Genomic DNA, 24,460 nt, shown 5'->3' with positions numbered 1-24,460 from the left:
TCTTCAGGAAATATTCACACACGGTATCAACCACCTTTGTGTAGGCGGAATGAATGAGTTGTTTTTGCATGGGTGTATTAGCTTTAGACAGGGCCGACAACACGTTCCAATGTTTGGCTAAACGAGGAAGCAGTCCTTTCCTTTTCTTTCCTTTCCTTTGTGGGTAGAAGAGGGATTTCTTTTCTCGGGGCGGGGATACATTTTTGTTTCTTCAGAAGCACATGCTTGGCAATGGTTATCACAATAAACTATCGGTCACGGACGTTTCCCTTTGTTATATGCTTTCCAATATCGACATGTCTGTAAAGTAAAGTGAAATGATTGGGAAGCCGCACTCGCTTCTCTTCTGGCACACAATTAGATATAGTTTTTCCAAAGGTCGACTGACGATTTGGTGTGTGTCTAAATGTAAAAACTTGTAAAAACTTCTCCGGTTCTTAGGTGATTACTTTAAGGTAATGATCCTCTCAAGATTGCAAGGATTCTTTCATAACTCTTAAGTTCACTAGGTGACTGGTGCGATAACTCAGAGCCAATAGTTTCACTTTCCATTCCATGTGCGCTTCCCTTTGTGGGTTAGTTATTCGTAGCAGCTATGTTTGGGACCACCACTTGCAAAGTTTAGAATTTTGTCGTCGGGGTGCTTGTCCAGGTTCTTAAACGGTCTCCCTCGATGTCAGAGTGTCGGTAACCAAGGCGATCGATGTATATGCAACTGTTCGTATGAAAGTAAAGAACACGATCTCCTAACAGTTTTAAAGCTTCGTACAATTTTAAGCGAGTATGGGCCATCACGCAGGCCGTAATGATGTCATTTCAAACTTCGTCGGCCTGTACAAACTCCCGTTGTCCTGGATCATGTTTTCACGAAGGACGTCCACGTGTTTCACGTATTTAGTTTCGTCTTGAAATATCTGGAGGTAGTGGGAAGGTTATGTCAAATACACCGTCTTTGGAAAACACGGTCGTTGTGTCATTATTCCCCACAAGCAAATCAACATCACTTGGCAAGCTATCGTCGACATTCGTTTTTCTGAATGTGATCTAAGGTGATGCCTTCCTCTTATAAGTATTTCTCTTTGAATTGGTCGTTTGAGGGAGGATGACAAACAGTGTCTTCTCGGGCATGAATCGTTTGCGGTACACTATAGAACACGCTTCGTCAATGGTACACACTTTTTATCAAGGATCTATCTCGTCAGTGGTGCATGGTGTTTTTGAAGGATCTTTCCATGAACAAATTTCGAAATTTTCCACATCATCGCTTCAAAATGTCCACGTCGGAGCGAAAATACTTTAACATTTCTTCCTGAAAGTTGAAAGGGTCCGAAGCGTGAGTGTGGTACCAAGCGTAGAAAGCTTCTCATTGTTCGATGCACAATTTGTCGGGGTCGTAGTAATGAGCATCAGGCAAAAAAGACATATTGATTGGCTTTGGTATTAAAAGAGTGCGGATATAGCCTTTGGCCATTTCTGTAATTCCAAACGTTTTAGGTATACGCCTCCACGGTATGGCCACGTAAATCATCGAATCGTTAAACTGCACTTGTCCCACTTGCATGAAAATTACTTTTAGTCTGTTCAAAGTCATTTTAGGACGTTCGGTACTTTGTTCCGTATAGTACTGACAAGACATTTTCCACCATACCCAGAGAAAGTCTGAGTCATCACCGTGGCATAACGATGGCAATCTCCGTAACGTTCTATGTCCTCTTGACTACAAGTCTCGACGGTCGGGTCTAACATCCATTGGGCAAAATCGGCCAGCGTGTTCGGTCCCAAAATATTTGTTCACGTCCTCCAGGAATTTTTGCTACAATGAGGGCAATGGTAAAATATTGGTTCTTGGATGCACTTCTCGCACTCTTGATGATCCACGCAGACATTAGGAATGTGAATGCCGGTCTCTTGCATGCATTCGAATGTTGTTGTGGTCATCTTGTTCCTCCTTATGTTGGGATGGTATAGTCGAATGAAGCATTCGTGTCTCAAGTCTACGATTTTGTCATAAATGTGACATCCTTTCTTTCCGCTGTGTAACTTGAGTCTTCAGATGTTGATGGTAAGAGGTAGGAGTACAAAACGTTGCTGACAAACTGGGCTATGCACTCTTTATTGTCCTTCGTCAAGACAGAGTTTAGCGGCCAAATATCCCTCACATTTTAATCCACAATGCTTGTGTTGCTCTTGATTGTTAAAGACATAGTCACATTTCTCACAATAATAACAGTATCCAAGGAATCCGGTGATATTGATAATGGCATCGAAGTGTCAATCATGATGATAGACGTTAATGCATATTCCGTCTTTGAAATGTTTGCCTCGAAGCAAAAGAGCTCGGCGTACTTCTTGAAAGTGCACTTTCAAGACGTCTTGCAATTTTGGCGTTTCAGGAATCCCAGAGGGTGCGTCTTTAGATATCTTTGCTGGCTGTAACAAGGGTTCTGCTTCACTTCGTTGTTTGGCTCTGTCCAATTGTCAAATGTTTTCCAAGTCTCTGTTCCATTCTGTCGTTTCGTTTTATCAGCATACATTCGTCCTATGACGATGGCACGGGCTAAACACGTGTTGTCTTGAGGGTTGTTAAAATGTACGAGCCTCTTTTTAATACGGCGAAGGTTGTACACCAAAAACACTTTGGCGTTGTCCGGTCCCTTTGGGAACGAAACGTGGACCATGTACATTGTCGCTCTTCCAACGGTGATGTTAAACTTGTCGTTGGACTGCTGAACGCGTTGAACATTGTCGGTGATTTTGGAAGGTGTCAATTTTGATGGCCTGCTAAACTCGATCCAAACAGGGGAATTCAGACTGTCGTGATAAATGCAGAGTGTCAAGCGATTGTATGTTTTGGCTTCACATTGTCGTTTAAGTGTGGTTAACAAAGAATCCCACAAACAGGTGATGGACCATTCTATTTTCTCCAGAGATACAGCTGACATAAAATATTTGTTTCACTGTGTACTTATAGGCCGTGGTTTTAAATTTTCTAGAGGAGCATTTATTCCAAAGTGATAGCAGTTTTCAGGGGTTACTGGTGGTGGACATTGGTTTAACGTATACTTTCTGGGTCTGGATTCTCTCTCACTCATGTCATCTTCAAATTCGCTTGCATGGATTTGAGCCAAGACCTCAGCTCCTGTGCGAGTCGATATGTTACGTATCTGCCTCTTACTTTCTTCTCCTTTTTTTACAAAATGGCGTGATCGTTTCATCAAAGGTCAAATGACCATATATTAAACGTCATTGTTCCCTATATAGTAGTGTACAGTCAGTATCTTCCCTCAAAGTATTCATTTCACTCTTAATCCTACCACAAGATGGAAGAGCCAACACAGATCGAACTTCTGATAAGAGTTTTACGAGGAGTCATACTAAGGTTTTCTTCAGAGAAGCCGACGGACTACACCCCCTCCTTTCGAGATAAAAGTCAAGATACTTGCTATATCTGTAAGAAGAAAGAGCATTGGTCTTCAGAAAGTCGACAACATAAAAACAAAGCAAGCTTATAAAGAGACACAGGTCAAGATACTTGTTATTATTATCAAGAAAAAGGACACTGGTCTTCAGAATGCCCTAAGAAGCAACAGGAGAAGGGGGAAGAAAGAGTTCAGAACAGGAAGAACCCAGACATGTCTAGAAAGATAAAAAGAGAAGACGAGAATATCGTGAATAAGAACAGGAGAGAGGGAAAATACATAGTTATGTGTTGTGTTGTACAAATGGATTACATTTTTTTACAGATAATATATCAGAAACAAACACCTTAAGTGTCTCATGGTTTTGATTTTTATAATATAGCCCACACTCACGCACTCACACGCGTACATCATGGAGGAAAAAGGGATTTGAGTTTTCTTTTAGTTTGCAAGCATTGAGAAGTCTCTTTTCGAGAGACATGGGTGGCCCTGAAAAGGACATTTAGTGTATATTTTTTTTAAAAGAACAAACTAAGGAATGGGAGCCACATGCAAGACTGTTTCCATTTTGTCACTAGTGTCCGGTACAGTGACGTCATTGAAGCTAGAAAGTTTCAGGCTATAAATACAGACTTGGGTTTTTCCATAGGATATTTCATAGGTTGTTGCTATAAATAGATACAAGGGTTTTTAAATAGGATCATCACAAACATTGGGTCTATAAATATATACTGTGTTTTTCTATAGGAATACCCTACAAGCTGTCACTATAAATAGACACTAGTGTTTTTGCACATAGCAATTTGGTAGTGGTATAGATAGTCTATTTTGTGAGATTTTATCTCATTCTCTTACTCTCTAAGCTAACACAGAGTGTTTTTTTATAGTGAGCAGGATATACTGGACGGTATAGTGGGTGTAATGAATAGTATTTTTGGTGTAAAGGATGAATATTTTGAGAGACTTCATCTCCTTCTCTTATATTCTAAATTGGATAGCATAGTGGCGTGATGGATAATTTGGTTGTGAGATTTCTTCTTATTCGTTGACATTCTGAAATAAAATAAGAATTTTGGGATAGTATGTTAAGGGATTGTTAAATGGTAGAATTAATGTGATGGATAATACTTTTAGTGGTGTAAGTGGTAGTCTATGCTTTAGAATTTCATATTCTTTGTTTACATTCCAAGCTAACACATAACGTATGGAGAGAGACAGAGACAGAGAGAGAGAGAGAGAGTTTATAAAAAAAAACTCAATTTGTCCCTATCAAATTGATTTTACCTACCTACCTACAGTAGCGCGTATTCAGGTCAGCCACTTAGTGTCTAATACAAATTGACCATGAAATACAAAAATAGGGTCATAGAAATAGGTACATAAAATAAGCATACTTAGCGATACATTAGGGACACTATAGAGACAAATAAAATATACATACATATTTAATGAATATAAAATGTAGCTAACTAATCAAATTTATAAATAACCCATCTATAAATAAATACGAGATCTCATGCTCAGTTCAGCTAAATCTCGGAGCTTCATCAACATATCTCATCGTCTTACTTACTTACCGACACCTTAGCGACACTATACAAACAAAAAATAGGGACATATAAAGGCGACATTATAAAGACACATGTTGCAAGTTTATAATGACATTAAAACTATGCAACACTTTTATTCCGCATAGTTACAGAGTACCTAATCATGTGTCCCTAAATACACAAATAATCTAAAACATAACGGATCACATAGACTAGCTCAGCTGACTACTCAAATCTATAAATGACTTATGTATAATTAACTACAAGATCCCTGCTCGGTTCAGCTGATGCTTAGAGTATTTGTGTGTTGTGTGTGTGTTTGTTTTTGTATTTGCTTTTGTGTGTGTTTGTGTGCGCGCGTGCGTTTGTGTATGTGTGTGTCTTTGTGTTTTCCGTAACAGAAAACACTTGTCCCAAAACACAAAAATAGTGTTTGTGTGTGTATGTTTGTTTCTCTTCCCGTTAACTAAATGCACTTGTCACTAAGCACACAAATAGTGTGCACATCTATGTGCATTAGTATGCAGGATGTCGTTTGTGTGTGTGTGTGTATTTTGTTGTGTGAGCGCGTATGTTTTTATGTCTTGAGTTGTTTTGTTTCTTTCCCTTAACGAAAAACACATTGTCCCTGTTCAATGTGGTTTTTTTTTATCATAACAAGAAAACCATGTCCTAGCCCAATGTGTTCCTTTTTTTTCACTTAACACGAAAACCATGTGATATTCCAATATGTGTGTTTCTTCTCTTAACATAAACCATATCCCTTGAGAACAAAGTGTGTGTGTATGTGTTTTTTTGTATGCACCGGTTCGTTTGTGTGTGTGTTTATTTTGTTTGCGTGTGTATTTTGTTTGTGTACGCGTGTACGTTTGTATGTTATTTTGTGGGTTTTTTTTCCATGAACAAAAAAAGAATTGTCCATACTCAGTGTGTTGATTTTGTGTGAATTTTGAGTAGTGTGGCTATGATCACTATGTTTTTGGCTGAGGTGATTGTAGGTAATGGAGTGTTTTGTAGATAAAAAAGTTCCTTCTCCACAATGTATTCATAATAAATAGCGTGATACTGCCTTGCTATGAATACAATTTATTTTAGATTAGCACTCTCATCACATTGGTTTGTTTGGTAGGTGATTCTATGTCTATAAGGTTATATAATTTTGTTCCGTTGTCACTTTTTCACCGATTGAGGTCAACCACCTTCAACATTGTTGCCAATGTACAGTACCATAACGTCAACCCACCTGTTCCATTCGTATTGTCCCTATACACAATCAATTTTTCTTTTGTCCCTTTATAGGCCCAACATTCCCATGTTAAAGGCGCATTGTCCTTAAAGTGCCGGTAATGTATTCCTCATGTTAAAGTATCATTGTCCCCAAAATTGCCCAATACCGTTTTGACTGAGATTTCCATTCTCCATTAATCGCCGCGAAAAGCTATAACGCTTGGCGGGGTGGTACATATAACTATATATAACGCCTGGCGGAGCGGGACTTATAACTTTATTTAACGTCTGGCGGCCATTGATGCCAATGTCCAGTACCGTGACGTTTCCTCTCTCATATTTCCCTTGAGGCCAGAAAGGTCAAATCCCTTGTCGCTCTACATTCCCTATGTTCCATTCTCATTGAGTCTAGACAGGTCCAATCCCTTGTCGCTATGTTCCATTTTCCATTGTCGCTCTATAGTGCCACCCATGTTATAATTTTCCATGTTGAATTCCCCTTGTCGCCATGGTTGAACCCCCGGTTTGAACAATGAAGTCCAATTGAGGTTAAATCGCTTATATTGAGCCTAGACTGTCCCAATCCCTTGATCCGCTATAGTCTCGCCCTTGTTAAATGTCCCCATGTTAAATTCCCCTTGAGGCTAAAGTACAAATACTCAAATTTGACACTATAGTCCCATAAGGCTAAAGTATCCCCATTCACTACTTATTTTAAACTTTCTGTCAATACGTAGACATCTCTGCATTAAAATTGTAAACTAAAATATTCTTGCATGATAACGGTTTAAAATGGGTCGAGTATTGCCGGCAGGAAAATAAAAATGAAACAAAGGATCAATGTAACGTATAAACAAGCAATTTTAAACTAGCAAAATATTCATATTTTGTTGTGCCCACTGGCTAAAAGATATGACAGCAATGACCTCTCGTTAGATAAGGCGTAAAGACTATAATTGGCAATAATTCTCTTGATTCCATCCCACAGCGGGATTTGCCGATCTAGTATTTTAGGAAAATTATTCCTAATCACGATTATTTTATTCATTAATACAGTCCGATGATGCAACAAATTCTGTGTAAAAGTTATACTAAGGTGAAAAATATGGATCAACTAAGAAGCCCCGAAAACTTTTTTGATTTGTAACAACTATCTTTACACACAAACATTGAATAATTATTTGATATATGAATGTTTATGTATGACAATCCGTAGCAGTTTATGAGTCTATATCAGAAATATAACATATTTTAATTAAAATATTCAGGTTAGAATATGACATCCCGTCACACATTATGCATAACTAGTCTTGCCAGGTATCTTCAATTAGTCAAAAAACATGGATCTTTGAACAAAATTTGGAGTCGTGTAGGATTTCACTTCGGTAACTTTTCATTTAGGTCGCATAGATAAGTAATTATCTGTGACATATGTTTGTTTTGGTGTTCTATGATACTAAATATATTGTAACTCAATCCGATCACTGAGGCAAAAGATAGGTATCGAAAGTATTAACGAATCCTCTTTATCTCTTTTATGAACTGGTTTTGTAATAAATTCTTCATCAGTTAGGGCAACCTACTTAACATTAAGTGCTAGAGTTTAGATTGTGGAAACTATTCTCTTCCAAGTAGTTTATTTCTCTACTCACTGGTTCAAACCATACGTATAACCTCTGTAATCGGACGAACCGTTATTATCTTAAAGATTCATTGCTTAAGAAGCACGAAGTTATATTATTATCGTTATGGGTAATTAAAGATAATATGTACGTATTTGTAACCAGCGTCAACAAAAGCTTCGTGATCGAATCGATGGCCATACAAAGGTCTGAAACAGTTATCGGTTTTCTGTTAATTTCAGTTGTAAAGTTTATTACACGAAAGAGCTGGTAGTAGGAAAACTAATTAAATTTGCTCGGTAGGTCTGAAAAGTAACCAAGATATTATCGAATTTAGACCAACGTTAATGTTGACGGGCGCGAATTAGCTCCGAATACACTCAGAAGTGAAGCAAACGTGGCCGATATACATCTCTTAAACTTTGAGAAGAAATGGATTGAGTATTTACCTGTGCAATGCAAGTATCATATTTACTAGCAGGTTGGAACATGTACGAATCTGATTAAAATCAAATCTTCACAGTCCTATTCGGACGTCTGATCCAATCAATAAAAGGTCATATTCTATTGACCTTGCAGTCCACCAATCAAGTCAAACAATTTTAAAGGTTTTGAATGTGACACGTCCTTCGGTACATATTGTTACTAACGATAACTCTCCTTAACAACAAAGTATTATGTGTTATATGACAAGTTACTACAAATGCGCGATTTCTCTGTGTATATATAGGTGCACAATTTGGTTGATGCAGTGATTGTCTTGTTTCCGTTTGTTTTCATCGGACGGTTGAATTGAGTTATTTAACTTTTTGTTCTGTTTACCCTGTTTCCTGCAACCACATTTGGAGGACTGGGATAAATCTTTAATGGTTTTCAAAGGCTGCATTTGTAAACAGACTAAATTTGAAACAAAAATCACGATTGCCTTTCCAGTGGGCATTATTTCTTAATCGTTATTTTGATAACTCCTGTAGATAAACATACTCCCTGAAAAAAATATCCTAAGACTCCTAAAGGCTTAAAGGAATGGAAAATTGATATTAATATACGATTTAAGAAAATATAGTTTTCGTATGAATTACTGACAGTCACGCACTTGTGCATTTAATATTATATCACAGCAAACACGTAATGAGTGTCTCTGTGTGTGTGTGTGTGTGTGTGGGTGTTATTTGGATTTTTAACATAGCTTTAACAATTTTTCAGTCATATGGGTACGATGTCTGCAGTGTGGCAGTTTATAGTGATGTCTAGCACTGGGGCATCATGCCGCAGACATTGTCACAGAATTAGGCAAAGAAATAACTTGGTCTTACCTTAGAACTATTCGATTATTTCTCGTTGTACATGCGTACAACGTTATCTAGGGTGAATACGTGTTTTTCCAGGTAAGCGACTGTATTAACATGTACATCGCCAGAAATTACTTGTGACGAAGTAACATTACTAACATGATATGTACGGGTATTTTACCCTGACCTTTGCTCACTCTTCTATGGATTTAAGCAAGATCAATTTCTAAATCCGAGACTGGTCGTTTTGGATCACGTCAAGCAGTGTACACTCTCCGTTGTTCTCCAGCCATAGGGCTGATTGTGTCTGTCGCTGTGATTGTATCTGTCGCTGTGATTGCGTATGTCGCTGTGATTGTGTCTGTCACTGTGATTGTGACTGTGAATATGGCTAGAGCTGTCTGAAGCTGTCTGAAGCTGTCTAAAGTTGTTTAGAGCTGTCTGGAGTTTCCAGAGTATTTAAGGCTGTGTGCTGTCGATACATATGTATGTACGTATGTCTGTGTCACGGACGTAGACGTAGCAAATTAAAAAGGGTGCTGTATGCTGTCTCTACGTGTATACGTATGACTGTACACGTGGTGGATTCTAAAGGGTGCGAGCGGCCGATAAGAGTGTGGGCCAACCCAAGGAATCGTGCGACTGTACAAGGAGTCTAAAAGCATACGTTTGGTTTAATTGTTGTTCCAATTGCATTTTTATGTTCATAGGACTATTTTGAATCTTAGTTGTGTTCATAAGATTATTTTGAATCATCGTTGCGTTCATGAGATTATTTTGAATCTTAATATAGTTCATATTCGAGATTATGTGAATCTCTCTTATAGTGTAAAATACAGTTTGAAGCGTATCTACAGTCCATGAGGTTTCTTGGATCTGTACTTCATATTGATTTAATATTTTGGTTTATTGTCATTGTGTGAACGCTGTGTATAGTGTGATTTCAGTCAATAGTATGTTGAGAGTGAGAGAATCATTGTATTTTTTCATTTCTTTATTAATTCATTTCTTAAATTTCCATCTTCCTCACATTGTGTTTGTCTTATTCATTTAGTCCAAAAACCAACTCGGTTTCTATTGAATGGTGTCAGAAGTGGGATCTTTGGATTAAGTGAATATTCTTCATATTGTTTGTGAAAGTCTACACTTATAGTTTATATTCGAGTGTGACCTTCTTGACAAGATAATCTTCAAGTAGTTGTTTATTTTGTTTAGTTTTCTAGGTCTGTGGGTCTAGTATAAATACATATTCATCTTGTTTTGGTTGCCTTCATCAGAAATAGTTTCTTTTTCTAAAATTATATTTGTTTTGTTGCTATTAATCATGTCATCCCTTAAGGACTTGGTCGCCTTAGGCAAAGAATTTAGGTATGAGGGAGAAAGTTTGAGGGAATTTATTAAGGAAGGTTAAGCCCGGGAGAGGGATGAACTGGTAAGGGCGAGGGAATTAGAAAAGAAAGAACAAGCCCTGGAGAGGGATGGAAGGGTAAAGGAGATGGAAATGACCAAGCAATTTGAAAGGGGAAAACAAGGGAAACCGAGGAAAGGCGGGCAGAATTAGAGAAGGAAAAGATAGAACTATAAAAACAGGCCGAAAAGGAAAGGATAGAATGGGAAACGGGAGCTGAGAGGGAGAAGATAGAGTTAGAAAAACATGCAATGTTAGAAGCTTTCGAGGTAGAAGAAAGATTAAGGCAACGAGATCATGAACGTAAGGTAGAGTTAGCAACAGCTAGAAAAGGAGAACACGATTCTGCCTCTAGCAAATTAAAGGGTCCCAAATTACCCCCCTTTGACGACGGAAAAGAAAACATGGATAGTTATCTTCATCGGTTTGAGCGGTATGCCGAGAACCAGAAGTGGAGTTGAACTGACTGGGCACTGCATCTCAGTACTTTATTAAAAGGTAAAGCGCTGGATGTGTACTAGCGACTTCCTAGAGACGATGTGTTCAAATACGACCTCCTGAAGGAAGCACTTCTAAAACGGTACGAGCTGACCGAACAGGGTTTTCGTAAAAAGTTCAGGTATAGCAAGCCCGAGAAGGGAGAAACCTTTGATCAGTTCATCGTTAGAATAGCGAACTATTTTCAGCGGTGGATTGAATGCGGCAAAGCGGTGAAAACGTTTGAAGGGTTGACTGACTTCTTGCTCAGAGATCAATTGTTGAGCACAGTTGGGCGGAAACTAAGTCAGTTTCTGAAAGAGAAAGTCTATCCAAACGTACAGGATATGGCTAAACAAGCCGATTTCTATGCCGAGGCTCATGGGGGAACCCAGAACGTGGTTTCAAAAGATTTTAAGTCTGGAAACCAGTCTACGAGACCGATGCCTAGGGAGCTTGTGAAATCAGCTGCGGCAAGTAGGTCAGTTAGGGATACAGGTCGTCAGGGTATACAGTGTTTCTTGTGTAAGGAATGGGGTCATGTTCAAGCAAAATGTCCTAAAAGAAAGGGACTTGTACATAAGGTAGCCGTGGCTATGCACAGTAAAAGTATATATGATAATCTGGTGCAGGTAGAACCAGGTATTCATACACTTGGCACGTGTCTTTTTCCCGAAGCGCGAGTACCAACCACGAGAGGTTTCGTGAACGGTCGAGAAGTTGTAGCATTACGTGACACTGGTTGCACGGCTGTAGTGATCAAACGTAGTCTCGTGCAGGATAACCAAATGCTCGGGTGGGTGTCCCCATGCACGCTACTCGATTATACGATCGGTCGCATTCCCGTAGCAAGGATCGCGGTAGAAACAACTTTCCTAACCGGAAGTGTAGATGCCCTTTGTATGGAAAACCCTATTTACGATTTGACGATCGGTAATGTTGAAGTTTCCCGTCTTCCAACCATGGCATATTTCAGGATACCTTTGGCCCAGGCAGTCGAAACGCGAGCGCAAACCAGACGAGAGAAAAACGTTTTTCAGAAATTAATAGTCCCTGAATCGATCTTCGGAATTTCGCGTGATGAATTTAAACGACAACAAGAACGTGACGAATCCATCAAAACTGTTATTGAGAAAATCGCGTCCGGCGCAATTAGACACTGCAAGGGTGGGGCAGCTCGAGATTCGTTCGTAGGAACGAGCTAATTCATAGTGAGTTTATCACTCCGGAGGGTAAGAGATATTGGCAAGTGGTCGCAACCCAGAGATACAGATCTCAAGTACTTAGGGTGGCCCATGAGTCTAGCATGGCAGGACACCTAGGTAAGGCAAAGACCACCAGCAGAATAGTCGCTGCATTCTACTGGCCTGGTGTTAATGGCTATGTCACACGGTTCTTTAGATCTTGTGACGTATGCCAGAAAACCGTATGTAAGGAAAGGGTCACAAGGGTGCCCTTAGGACAGATGCCATTAATAGATACACCGTTTAAAAGAGTGGCGGTGGATATTGTAGGCCCAATACAACCAGTTACCGAAAGGAAGAACCGGTATATTCTTACTCTTGTGGATTACGCAACCAGATATCCCGAAGCCGCAGCGTTACCAACTATTGAAACGGAACGGGTGGCTGAAGCATTGGTTGACATCTTCAGTAGGGTAGGATTGCCAGAAGAATTCCTTACGGATTGTGGTGCCCAATTCACCTCCGACCTCGTGAGTGAAATAAGTAGTCTGTTATCCATCAAACAGCTAAACACTACCCCATACCATCCGATGTGCAATGGACTGGTAGAGAAATGTAATGGTACCCTAAAAAGTATGCTACGAAAGATGTGCGCGGAACGTCCACAAGACTGTGACCGCTATTTGAACGCAGTTCTGTTCACGTACTATGAAGTACCGCAAGAAAATTTAGGGCTTTCACCCTTCGAATTGCTGTACGGAAGAACAGTTCGAGGCCCGATGCGGGTACTACGCGAATTATGGACAGGTGACGTCGCGAGCGAGGAAATAAAAACTACCTACCAGTACATGTTAGATCTGCGAGAGAAACTGGAAAGTACATGCCAGATGGCACGTGACGAATTAATGAAATCGGGACGCAGATATGCCAAGTATTATAACCGCAGAACGCGAAATAGGTAATTTCTGGTAGGAGATCAGGTTCTATTGCTTCTTCCTACTAGCACAAATAAGTTACTAGTCCAGTGGAAAGGTCCCTACGAAGTCAAAGAGGTCAAAAATGACATGGACTATAAAATGGACATAGAAGGTAATTTAAAGACATTACATGCTAACATGCTTAAGTTGTACATCAAGAGACAGAACGACAATGTAGAAAAAGGGGTCTTGAATGTCGTTTGTACGGCAGTCATCGACGACGACGTGGGAGAGTCAGAACACGAGGTTACCTTTGAGTGTCCGTTGGGTGTTGCAAGGGAAGGGGTAGATCAAGTCGATGTGAGTGCAGAGTTGACCAAAGACCAGCGTCAACAAATTAATGCGCTTTTGGTTAAATACTCGGATGTATTCACCGACAGACCAGGTAGTACAACCTTGGTAGACCTCAAAATTAAACTGAATACATCTGACCCCATTAGAATCAAAGGTTATCTGGTACCATACAACGCACGAGAAGCTGTGGACGAAGAGGTGAGTAAGATGTTAGATCTGGGGGGTGATTGAACCCTGCAACTCGCCATATTCTTCTCCCGTAGTGCTAGTCAGAACAAAATATGGGACGAACCGATTCTGTATCGACTTTCGGCAGTTAAATAAAATCACGGTGTTCGATGCAGAACCAATGCCATATATGGAGGGACTATTTGCAACCGATGGATTTCGAAAATTAGATCTGTCCAAGGGAATTTGGCAGGTTCCCATTGTTCAAGAGTTCCGTACATTGACAGCATTTGCGACCCAGAAAGGATTATATCAATTCAAGGTAATGGCATTCGGGTTAGTAGGTGCAAGTGCCACCTGTTGTCGGTTTATCCGCAAGTTGCTAAGAGGTTTAGCAAGCGTTGATAGCTTTATAGATGACATATTTGTGTACACGAATACTTGGAGTGAGCACGTGTCCGTCTTGAGGGAACTCTTCGATAGACTCCGCAGAGCGAACCTCACAGTGAGACCCATTAAATGCAGTATTAGCTATACAGATTTAGATTGTTTGGGTCATAGGGTCAATGGTTCGAGTCAGTTGAAACCTCACCCCAAGCAAGTGGAAGCGATTAGGGACGCACTTAAACCGGGTAACAAAACGCAAGTTTGTTCATTTCTATGTCTAGTAGGGTTTTATAGAAAGTTTATACCAAACTTTGCAGACATTGCTAGCCCACTGTCTGATCTGACAAAGAAGGGGCAACCAAACAAAGTAGAGTGGGGACCGCCACAAGATAGAGCTTTATGCGCGCTGAAAGAGAAACTAATCAGTGCACCTATATTAAAATTGCCAGATGTTAGCAAACCCTTTATTTTAAGAACAGATGCCTCTCAAACTGGATTGGGAGCAGTTTTACTGCAAGAGCAAGATAACAATAAGTTACCCGTAGCTTACTCGAGTAGAAAATTGATACCCAGGGAGAAAAACTATTCCGTTATTGAGAAAGAATGTTTGGCCGTAGTGTGGGGAACTGGGAAATATCATGCGTATCTTTTTGGGAGAGATTTCGTTCTTGAGACTGATCACCACCCCCTATTGTATTTAAACAAGGCCAAGGTCGCTAACGCTCGATTGATGCGTTGGGAGCTGACACTATAACCATATCGCTTCCGTGTAGAGGCAATAAGAGGAGTTGAAAATATAGGGGCAGACTACTTGAGTAGGACATGATTGGAAATTTGGATAAATTTTTACCCATTATAGAAAATCCCGATTGCATTATTACCGGTGTAAATATTGTAACATATCATTAGTAATTATTTTACTTTTATTCTGTGAGGGTTTTAAAAAAAATGTGTACATTTTTTTTCTTTCTTAGGGGGAGGTATTGTCACAGAAATAGGCAAAGAAATAACTTGGTTTTGCCTTAGAACTATTCGACTATTTCTCGTTGTACATGCGTACAACGTTATCAAGGGTGAATACGTGTTTTTCCAGGTAAGCGACTGTATTAAAATGTACATCGCCAGAAATTACTTGTGACGAAGTAACATTACTAACATGATATGTACGGGTATTTTACCCTGACTTTTGCTCACTCTCCTATGGATTTAAGCAAGATCAATTTCTAAAACCGAGACTGGTCGTTTCGGATTACTTCAAGGAGTGTACGCTCTCCATTGTTCTCCAGCCATAGGGCTGATTGTGTCTGTCGCTGTGATTGTGTCTGTCGCTGTGATTGTGTCTGTCACTGTGATTGTGACTGTGAATATGACTAGAGCTGTCTGAAGCTATCTAAAGTTGTTTAGAGCCGTCTGGAGTTTCCAGAGTATTTAAGGCTGCGTGCTGTCGATACATATGTATGTACGTATGTCTGTGCCACGGACGTAGACGTAGCAAATTAAAAAGGGTGCTGTATGCTGTCTGTATGTGTGTATACGTTTGACTGTAGATGTGGTGGATCCATAAAGGGTGCGAGCGGCCGATAAGAGTGTGGGCCAACCCAAGGAATCGTGCGACTGTACAACTGGTCTAGAAGCATACGTTTGGATCAATTGTTGTTCCAATTGCATTTTTATGTTCATAAGATTATTTTGAATCTTAGTTATGTTCATAAGATTATTTTGAATCTTCGTTGCGTTCATGAGATTATTTTGAATCTTAGTTGTGTTCATAAGATTATTTTGCATCTTAGTTGTGTTCATAAGATTATTTTGAATCTTAGTTGTATTCATAGATTATTTTGAATCTTAATATAGTTCATATTCGAGATTATGTGAATCTCTCTTATAGTGTAAAATACTGTTTGATGCGTATCTGCTGTCCATGAGGTTTCTTGGATCTGTACTTCATATTGATTTAATATTTTGTTCATTTTCAATGTGTGAATGCTGTGTAGAGTGGTTTGAGTCAATCGTATGTTGAGAGCGTGAGAGAATCATTGTATTTTTACATCATATATTTTTCTTTATTAATTCATTTCATAAATTTCCATCTTTCTCACATTGTGTTTGTCTTATTCATTTAGTCCAAAAACCTACTCGTTTTCTATTCTGCGACAGACATGTAGCATGATGTCCAACTCAGTGACATTATCCTGACACTAGGCCGAGCAGTCCTAACACTAACCTCTTAATGCTGAGCGCCAAGCGAAGCAACTGTAAATACAATTTTTGTAAGTCTTTGGTACGACTCGGCCGGGGATCGAACCCACGACCTCCCGCATCCGCAAACACGTAATGAAATGCACATGGTAAAACCACATAAATGAAACCAGTTTAAATTATAATCGATTGTGCAAGCAAAACCCCACTTCAAGTTAAATATTTTGTTGATACTCAGATGAGGTAGACGATATACATATCTTCTGTCTCAGCAATAATAGAGCAATTTCCGTCAAGTGTATTAGATGGTAAACGTATTTTCTGAAAAAGGGCTGTTAACAATACCAGTGAAATTAGATGCCATTGTTTACATTACATAAAATGTGTGTAAATTTATAAACGTATTGCCAATTTCTGTGTAAGACAACAACTGAATAAAGAGATTTCAGGGTATTCATTGGAAATCGAATTCTTAGTAAACTGTACTAGGCGTCGCCATTGTAAATTAGTTATATTAATGACATGCCTTAACTAACCCAGAGTGCATTAAGATAAAACACAGCGTCAATACAATGATTTCGCATACTGTAACTGACTTAGAGTGCATCAGAGTTAAACCGATGCGTGTATACACTAATTGATTTGACATAATTTAGCTTAGCTAAAGTGCATTGCAATTAAAAACAGGCGGAATACACTAATTAATTTGTATATGCATCTAATAGCAATATGATTAAAGTTAGTATTTCGTCTTATTTGGAAACATACTAAATATGAAAATATTTTTTTTTACCTTTTCAGAAGAATCATATACCGTGTCTTTGAGGGTCATGTTTAATCTACATAAGTTTAGACATATTACAATTTGCGCTTTTCAATTAAGCACATGTGTGTGTGTGTGTGTGTGTGTGTGTGTGTGTGTGTGTTTGTGTGTGTGTGTGTGTGTGTGTGTGATCATAGTAACTTCACTGTTCCAGCACGCGGTCGGACTGCCATCATTGATATATGTCTGTTTCACATATTATAAGATGTGGTAGTTTCCTAAAGAGACATCCTAAATCGATTTTAGATTTGTCTATTTAATAGGAAACTGTTGATTACCTGAATTTCCTCAGAGTTGGAGCTTTTTCTTTGGAAGCTTTGGTAAGAAAAGGAAGCCAGTAAGTGCATTATGAAACAATGGTAATTAGACAGTACACATGAATGCATAAGTGGATTCGTATTTCTTGAATGACTTGACATTCATTTGAAAAAGAGACAGAATATTCATCTGATGATGCCACTTTATTGACACTTTGTTCTCCTCGTGTCATCAAAATAGTGATTGTAATTGAATTAAAGTCATCTATACTTTATTTTCAAATGAACAAAAGTGTGAATGGTAAATCCATAACACTTTCAGATCCAAACATTGTCACTCCAACGATACGTATACACATTTGAAAATTTAATAATCAAAAGCTGAAACAAATTATGTATTTCGATCAGACCAAAATATTAATTAGATTTTCATGAAACATCGGGTAGTGTCTAATGTCATCACATGTTCAAGTTATTGGAAGAAGTGCAGTAGGAGACTTTTCATTTCGTACGGGAAGACCTACAAAACAAAGCTAACTTACAATTTCAGTGAACATAAAATTGTTAAGAATTGTTTATCAAAGCGAGAAGACCAGTAACAAGATCTAGCAGATCTTTAGAAGATCCTATGCAATTAGAACTAGAAGCCAACTAAATTCTAAACTCAAAACTTCATTTTCTCTGCCATGGGATTGAACTAGAGAAAGAAGACAAAATTAATGATTTACGTCTAGTAGGGGGCAACACATCTCGTTCGAGGTGTTCCCGTTCATGATCCTAAATGTCTCCGGTAACAAATTAGTCTAAACAAAAATAAAACCATCTCTGTTTAACATACTCTTAAATCACATTATCATAAATATGCTTTTGATTGTTTGATGCTTATTTTTACCTAATTATATCTCAGAAAATATTGCCTGCACTGTTATTAGTTAACAAAAAGCGTCAACTCTGTTAACTGTCAAATATCGCCTGCACTGTTATTAGTTAATAAAAAGCGTCAACTCTGTTAACTGTCAAATATCGCCTGCACTGTTATTAGTTAACAAAAAGCGTCAACTCTGTTAACTGTCAAATATGCAACTTTCAATGTAAACTATGGACATAAATGTATGTTGATAGATGATACACCATGGGATCCTTTTGTGATGAAAAAATTGAAAATGGAATAACAAATATTTTAGTGTGCATTTCCTCCTATTCCGTACGGATCAAATATCCCGTATCAAAAGCTAAGTAACATGCCATTCAATTTGGAGGCCTTTGTAAAATGGATACCTCAGAAATCATCGGAGACTCCACATGCCATAATAGTTGCTGGAAATAAACAGCTGGCAATAAGCGAGAGAATGTACAGACGGGCAACAATACCAGTCTATTGGAGTAATCTCATACAATAGTTCTTATTGAGGAATACTTAATGTGTTAGCAGTTCATAGTTGTTCACATGCTTACTGTATCTTTTGAGATGTAACCCACGAATTACACGTTTCATTTTTTTATCTTTAGCTGTTTTATATAGGCTCTTGTTCACCTTTTCATTAAAATTGCTTCTAGTGTAGGCATTACGCCAATATACGTTTGTCATTTAAAATAATTCAGATCTAACCGATCAGAGCCGAATTAAAACAAAAGAACATATAGATAGATAGATAGATAGATATAGACCATTTCCACGCATTAACTTGTGTGTATATATATATATATATATATATATATATATATATATATATATATATATGCGTGGAAATGGTCTTTTTATATAAGTCAACATACTTCATCGAGTCATTGGATTCTTAATATTCGTAGTTAAATGTTGGTCAAGTCTTTCAGCTTTTAGTGTAATTAATCGGACTGGGAGTTATGGAGTTAGAAATTGCTGAATTATTAACATACATGCGATAAATTTAAAAAAAGTATCCTTCTAGTTGAACTGATGTGTGTATCCGCTAGATAATGGGCCTTCCAGCTTCATCCAGTTACAAACGGCACATTCCACTCAGTTATTTCATTAGACGGAGATCAATTAAATATCTGAGGTTTTGAACAAAGACTTCCTAATCCAAGTCTCGAGGTTGCATTAGTTATATTAACAATAATCCGCCAAGCAGAAGACAGATTGATAATTTCAAAATGATGCTTGGTGTTGATCGGTCTTCGCAAAAACCCATAAATCAATTACTTTTTGTCACCTATTGTTACTTCCAAGACAATAGGATCAAACTTATTAAATTATTAGCATTGACATACCTTGAAAGGAACTACTGAATGCGTGTTATGCATCGGAACGTTGAACAGATGCATCCTACTTAAGAATGAATAATTAATCTGTGATGTACAAATCCGACATGCCAAGATACGAATAAACAAAGCAGAAGACAAATGAAGGCAAACCTCGGAAATATATTATTTTTTATGGGCAAAGTAGTGTATGACTACAAAGTGAAGTTTCGTCATGCTGAGTGATTGAGAAGGAAGCCTAGTTTTAATATTGTGTATAATCTGTAGAGGCATATAGTTTTAAAATTCTTTTTATTATGCTTGTAGTCTTTCCAGTGGCCTGATGATGAATGAGCAGATTTGTCCCGTAATAAATGTGCGTACAAAGAGAAAATACTCTACTAAACAGTTATACTCAACTGGTTTTACATCATACTTTTCTCATCCGTTTAGTATCGTCTGTCATCGGAGTTCCTGTCACATGGATATGGATAGTGAGATTCCTTCGTAGATAAATTAGGTGCATATTTAGGATATTCTATGAAAGGAATGGCAAAACGCCAATTCCACATTATTTTATACTGCATCCACTATCATGGTGTTGGCAAAGTGCCATGGGACTTCTTTGTTCAAGAAGACTGACTCCTGGACAAATCGAATAATTTGATTAAATATATCTGATGCTAACGAAAGTTCTTTAAGATTTTTTCGAATGCATGAAATCAGTTTTATATCGAGGACTCAAAACAGTAATAGTTGGGTTATTACAATATTTATTATATATGATGGATATAACTATTAGATAGCCTATCGTTGACTCTTAGAAGGGAGGCTATGCTCTCTGTTCCATGACATAATAATGGAAAAATGGTTTGTACTGGGAATTAGTTTACCTCTTAAAGCACGATTAAAGCTGCATAATTTGCTTGATGTGACGTAGCAAATGCCGATGGGTCATGATATGGGAACATACATGAGCTCTGTTTATTTTTGAAGCAAACACCATTATAGTTACTAGTTTATAGACAATGGCAGAAATAATTGATAAGTTATTCATGTTCCTTTTGAAATATTCTCCTTTGACAAACTTATATATAATCATTAACACGGTGACCCTTTTAGCGAATTCTTCAGCTATCAACAATGACCACAAATACGTATATCCCTTAAAAAAATCGACATGAGCCAATTTTAATAGAAAGTTATGCGTACGATTGTCCATTTGTGATATAATGTATAATATTAATTACGACGTAATTGAAATAGAAACTTTACTTCATTATTTTTGCCAAGAAAGTATGATAGTGTGCGCTGTTTTAATTGTCGTAACTGGACGTAAAAAAACTGCGAAACGTTTGTCATTGCAGACCGTGAAATCAACCATTACTCATAATAACCTATCCCGGCTCAGTACTGTACGAACAGGGGCACTTAATTTACACAGCACTATTAGTCCAAGAGCCACGTTAAGGTTAACGGTACATCGAAAGAATATATTTCGTCTTTATTAACTTTCGTGGTGTTTATATATGTTTCTCAGTCTGGCTATAGATAAATTTCACATTTCTTCCTGTGCTTATAGCGGATAAGTCGTATTACACTCCCGGTCCACATCGGTGTACCTACTCCAATGCAAATTTCGCTTTGTTAAGGAAATATATGGGGTGACTAAGTGCATTGATGCAATGCTTCTGAGGTCATAAGAAGACACGATCAATGTTATATGGACGTAAGATTGAAAAGTAAGAACATAAATCAAATAAACCATTTTCCTACAGTTGTAAAGGATTTTAACGTATTAGCAGTAGGAGTTGTATTTACTATAATTGTATTATTAACAGTAATAGTAGTAGTAGTTGTTGTTTGTTTGCATGGTTGGTTTCATACTGAAATGTCAACTGCATTAATCCTAAAATCTGTCACATTTGGTTTTTAAATGACGTCATCAGCTATAATGAAGTGCTCCTTTCCGTCACGTGCCATTGTAAGATCTAAGTCAAAAAGGACTATTAGTTCAAGTGCCACATCTATCACGTGCCGTGCGAGCACTGTGCTATGTTGCCGATGGTTGCTGTTGAATCAAGCTTACGATAGATTTAATCTCTTCGATCTCAAGTACATGGACGTTACAATTACTCCATCTCTCCATAGCCTGTTTACTAAATCTAGCATCATTTTCAAAGAATTGCATCTGCATGAAGACAAAAACATCATAAGCACAGACTTAAAATGAAGTCAAAGCCAGATCTGTCGAACCTTTGCAAACTAATTAAACAAGCATACTGAAGAAAGTACGGTAAGTCAATAACACGATATAATATGTGCATCATGCAAAACTATATAAGATGACTTTATTTAGAAAATGATAACTAGAGCCTGGAATTCATTCTGATATTGCAGCTAGTTTGAATGCGATGTTTATTAAAAATCCTATGATTGAATCGAAATACTGTCAACATTATTCCAAGCACCATATCAAAACATCTTGTCGGCCCATAGGTATTATAGCGGAAAGCATACATATACATATGTAAAGACCCCGAAGTTAAGCAGTGATGTTACTTAACTAGGTGTTCAGTCAAAGTCATTCAATTGACATGAATAATTCGGATGTATTCCAACTATACACTCAGACAAATTGTGAAAGTACAGGGGCATTTTAACGGATGTCGTACACATATATTTGAGCTGGTTTGTATTTCTTTAGTGAAATAGTACGGTGCAATATTTTGATCTGACACAATCACGACTATGGAACGGGAGCGTTCTATATCCCTTATCTAAAGGAAGGATAGTTTGATGTCGATCAATTACATTGATTAATTTCCTCAATAAAATATTAAATACAATCTTTTTAAAACCCCTTATTAACGGTGGCTAAGGTAATACAAAACAATGAAGAGGCAAAAGCAGAATTTTGCAAAAGTTAGTCTATAATAATTGAAATATTTTTAAGGGAATGCTCAGTCATGTTATCGGATTAAAACTCCATATTGCTATTGTCACTATTTTGCTATGTTTCTCCATTAAATTGTGAATTATTATGAATTATGAATTATCAAATTATTATGAAATCACACAAATGCATTGCTAATAAAGCTCTAGGTAGACAGATAGTTAAAAGTAAATATACAGACTATTTAGTAGATGTGTGCGTATGAAAACGCGTACACACACACACACATACACACACACACACACACATACATACATATATATATATTCATTCATTGGCGGCTCAGTCTCTGGAGACAATTCGAATACCGCTCTTCGAGTGTGGTCTATTTCTAATGTTTTGGCATCGACTGCTTTGGCTGTGCAAACCTATGCGGGATAGACAGCCCCTACTGCAGTAGGTGTAAATATTGATCAGATTGAACTATGTTTGGATCTAAAATCACAGACTTATCAGGGTGGAGTACATATTGATATAAATCCAAATATTTATTGGTTAGATTACATCTGGCTATAAATACAAATATTATCAGGTTGTAGTACATCTGGACATAAAAATACACATATTTCACAGCGTATAATACCTATAAAGTTAAGTACTTACCAAACGCATCATTAACAGACTTCAGAGAGAAATCTTGTTAGAGAAAATAAAAAATGATTCATAAGTTAAATTAGGCATACAATATCGAGCATTTCAATTATTTTGATACAGGATAATGCCTGTCTTAACCTATACATAATACCGTAATGTACGAATATTCCAATGTAGTTAATAGTATAACAGTTGCATGAACTTGTGCATATGGTATATAGGGTTAATACCATGTAGTTATGGATTAGAGGTCTTTAATCTGTCTCTATCAATGGCTAAAATACCCGACCCCTCCCCTCTTCTAACTTCTGACAATGGGATTGCGGTTTACGCTATAAAAGGCCCTGGGTGGCCGAGTCATCGAATGCGATCGCTTTTAAAAATCATTGAAATTTCGCTTGCCATTTATTTCCAGTGTTTTTGTTTTTTTTTGGTTTTTTTTATGTTTTTTTTTTTTTATGGTTCTTATGTGTTTTTCCGTGTTCTTCCTCTACCAAAGAAAAATGGTCATCACTTATAGCTTATAATGTGCTGAAAATAGCACGACACGCACACACCAATGTGTCATCGTCTAGCTGTGGGGGTGGGGGGAGGTATGGGACGACGCAGGTGCCTACTCTGAGATAAAACCTTCTCAATTCGGCGTCAAATTCAGATGTTCTCATGTATTGGACAGGTACGCGTGTGGCAAAACAGTCTATGATGGACAATGTTCACAATACGTAGTTGATTTTAGGTGTTCTCATGTACATGATGGTACGTGTGTGACGATGTGCAGCTAATAAGTTACAATGTTCATAATAATGATTAGAATATATACCTGCTTGTAAACCAATTGTATGTGTATGCTTGAACATATAGTTCTCCACCTTTAAATTCTTCATGACAATCAGCCATTAAATATTCTGCTTCTTTTAAGTGTTAATCAAAAGCTCTTTTTTTTGTTTCTATTTATAATGTTTCAGGTGCTTTTATTGGTTGATGTTATGCAGCAATCTGAAATTTACATTATGGATTCTGAGGACGTACCAATGTATTGCCTGGTTAACCCAACGTAATGTGACCAACTCCTGACTCAAGCTATCCTACTACACGTAATTGATTTCATGTTGCCAATGTTTAACTTTTCACCTGTCATGTCATCTTTGCTACGTAATAAAACGTTTTGGGTATTATTCTCAGGTTATATCCTTCCAGTTGGTTAGCTTCGTAACGCGTGTAAAGTATTTCCTTTATGTCGTCCCATATATCTTTAGAGACCATGGCTTTGAATAGTAGACATTCTAATTGACGCAAGAACTTTCAAAGGAGAAAAACTTGCTGGGATTTTACTGAGATTAATTGCCACGTTTTGCTGTCAACGAGTTATATTTGATTTTTGTGCAGCTTGTACGTCATTACCTTGT

General features: G+C 37.7%; 1 protein-coding gene and 1 pseudogene across 1 annotated transcript in view; both read left to right on the top strand.

Annotated features, from left to right (window-relative positions):
- Window positions 1-24,460, top strand: part of LOC149782369 (uncharacterized) — a 262,131-nt gene that overhangs the window by 97,916 nt on the left and 139,755 nt on the right. The gene's annotated exons all lie outside the window — the stretch shown is intronic.
- LOC149782370 (uncharacterized) lies at window positions 11,343-14,831 on the top strand (annotated as a pseudogene).

Source organism: Sinohyriopsis cumingii, chromosome 15 (genome assembly GCF_028554795.1).
Source record: "Sinohyriopsis cumingii isolate HCF-2022 chromosome 15, ASM2855479v2, whole genome shotgun sequence".
NCBI lineage: Eukaryota > Metazoa > Mollusca > Bivalvia > Unionida > Unionidae > Sinohyriopsis > Sinohyriopsis cumingii.
The sequence above is the reverse complement of the archived record's forward strand: the minus strand, read 5'-3'. Positions and strand labels throughout refer to the sequence as shown.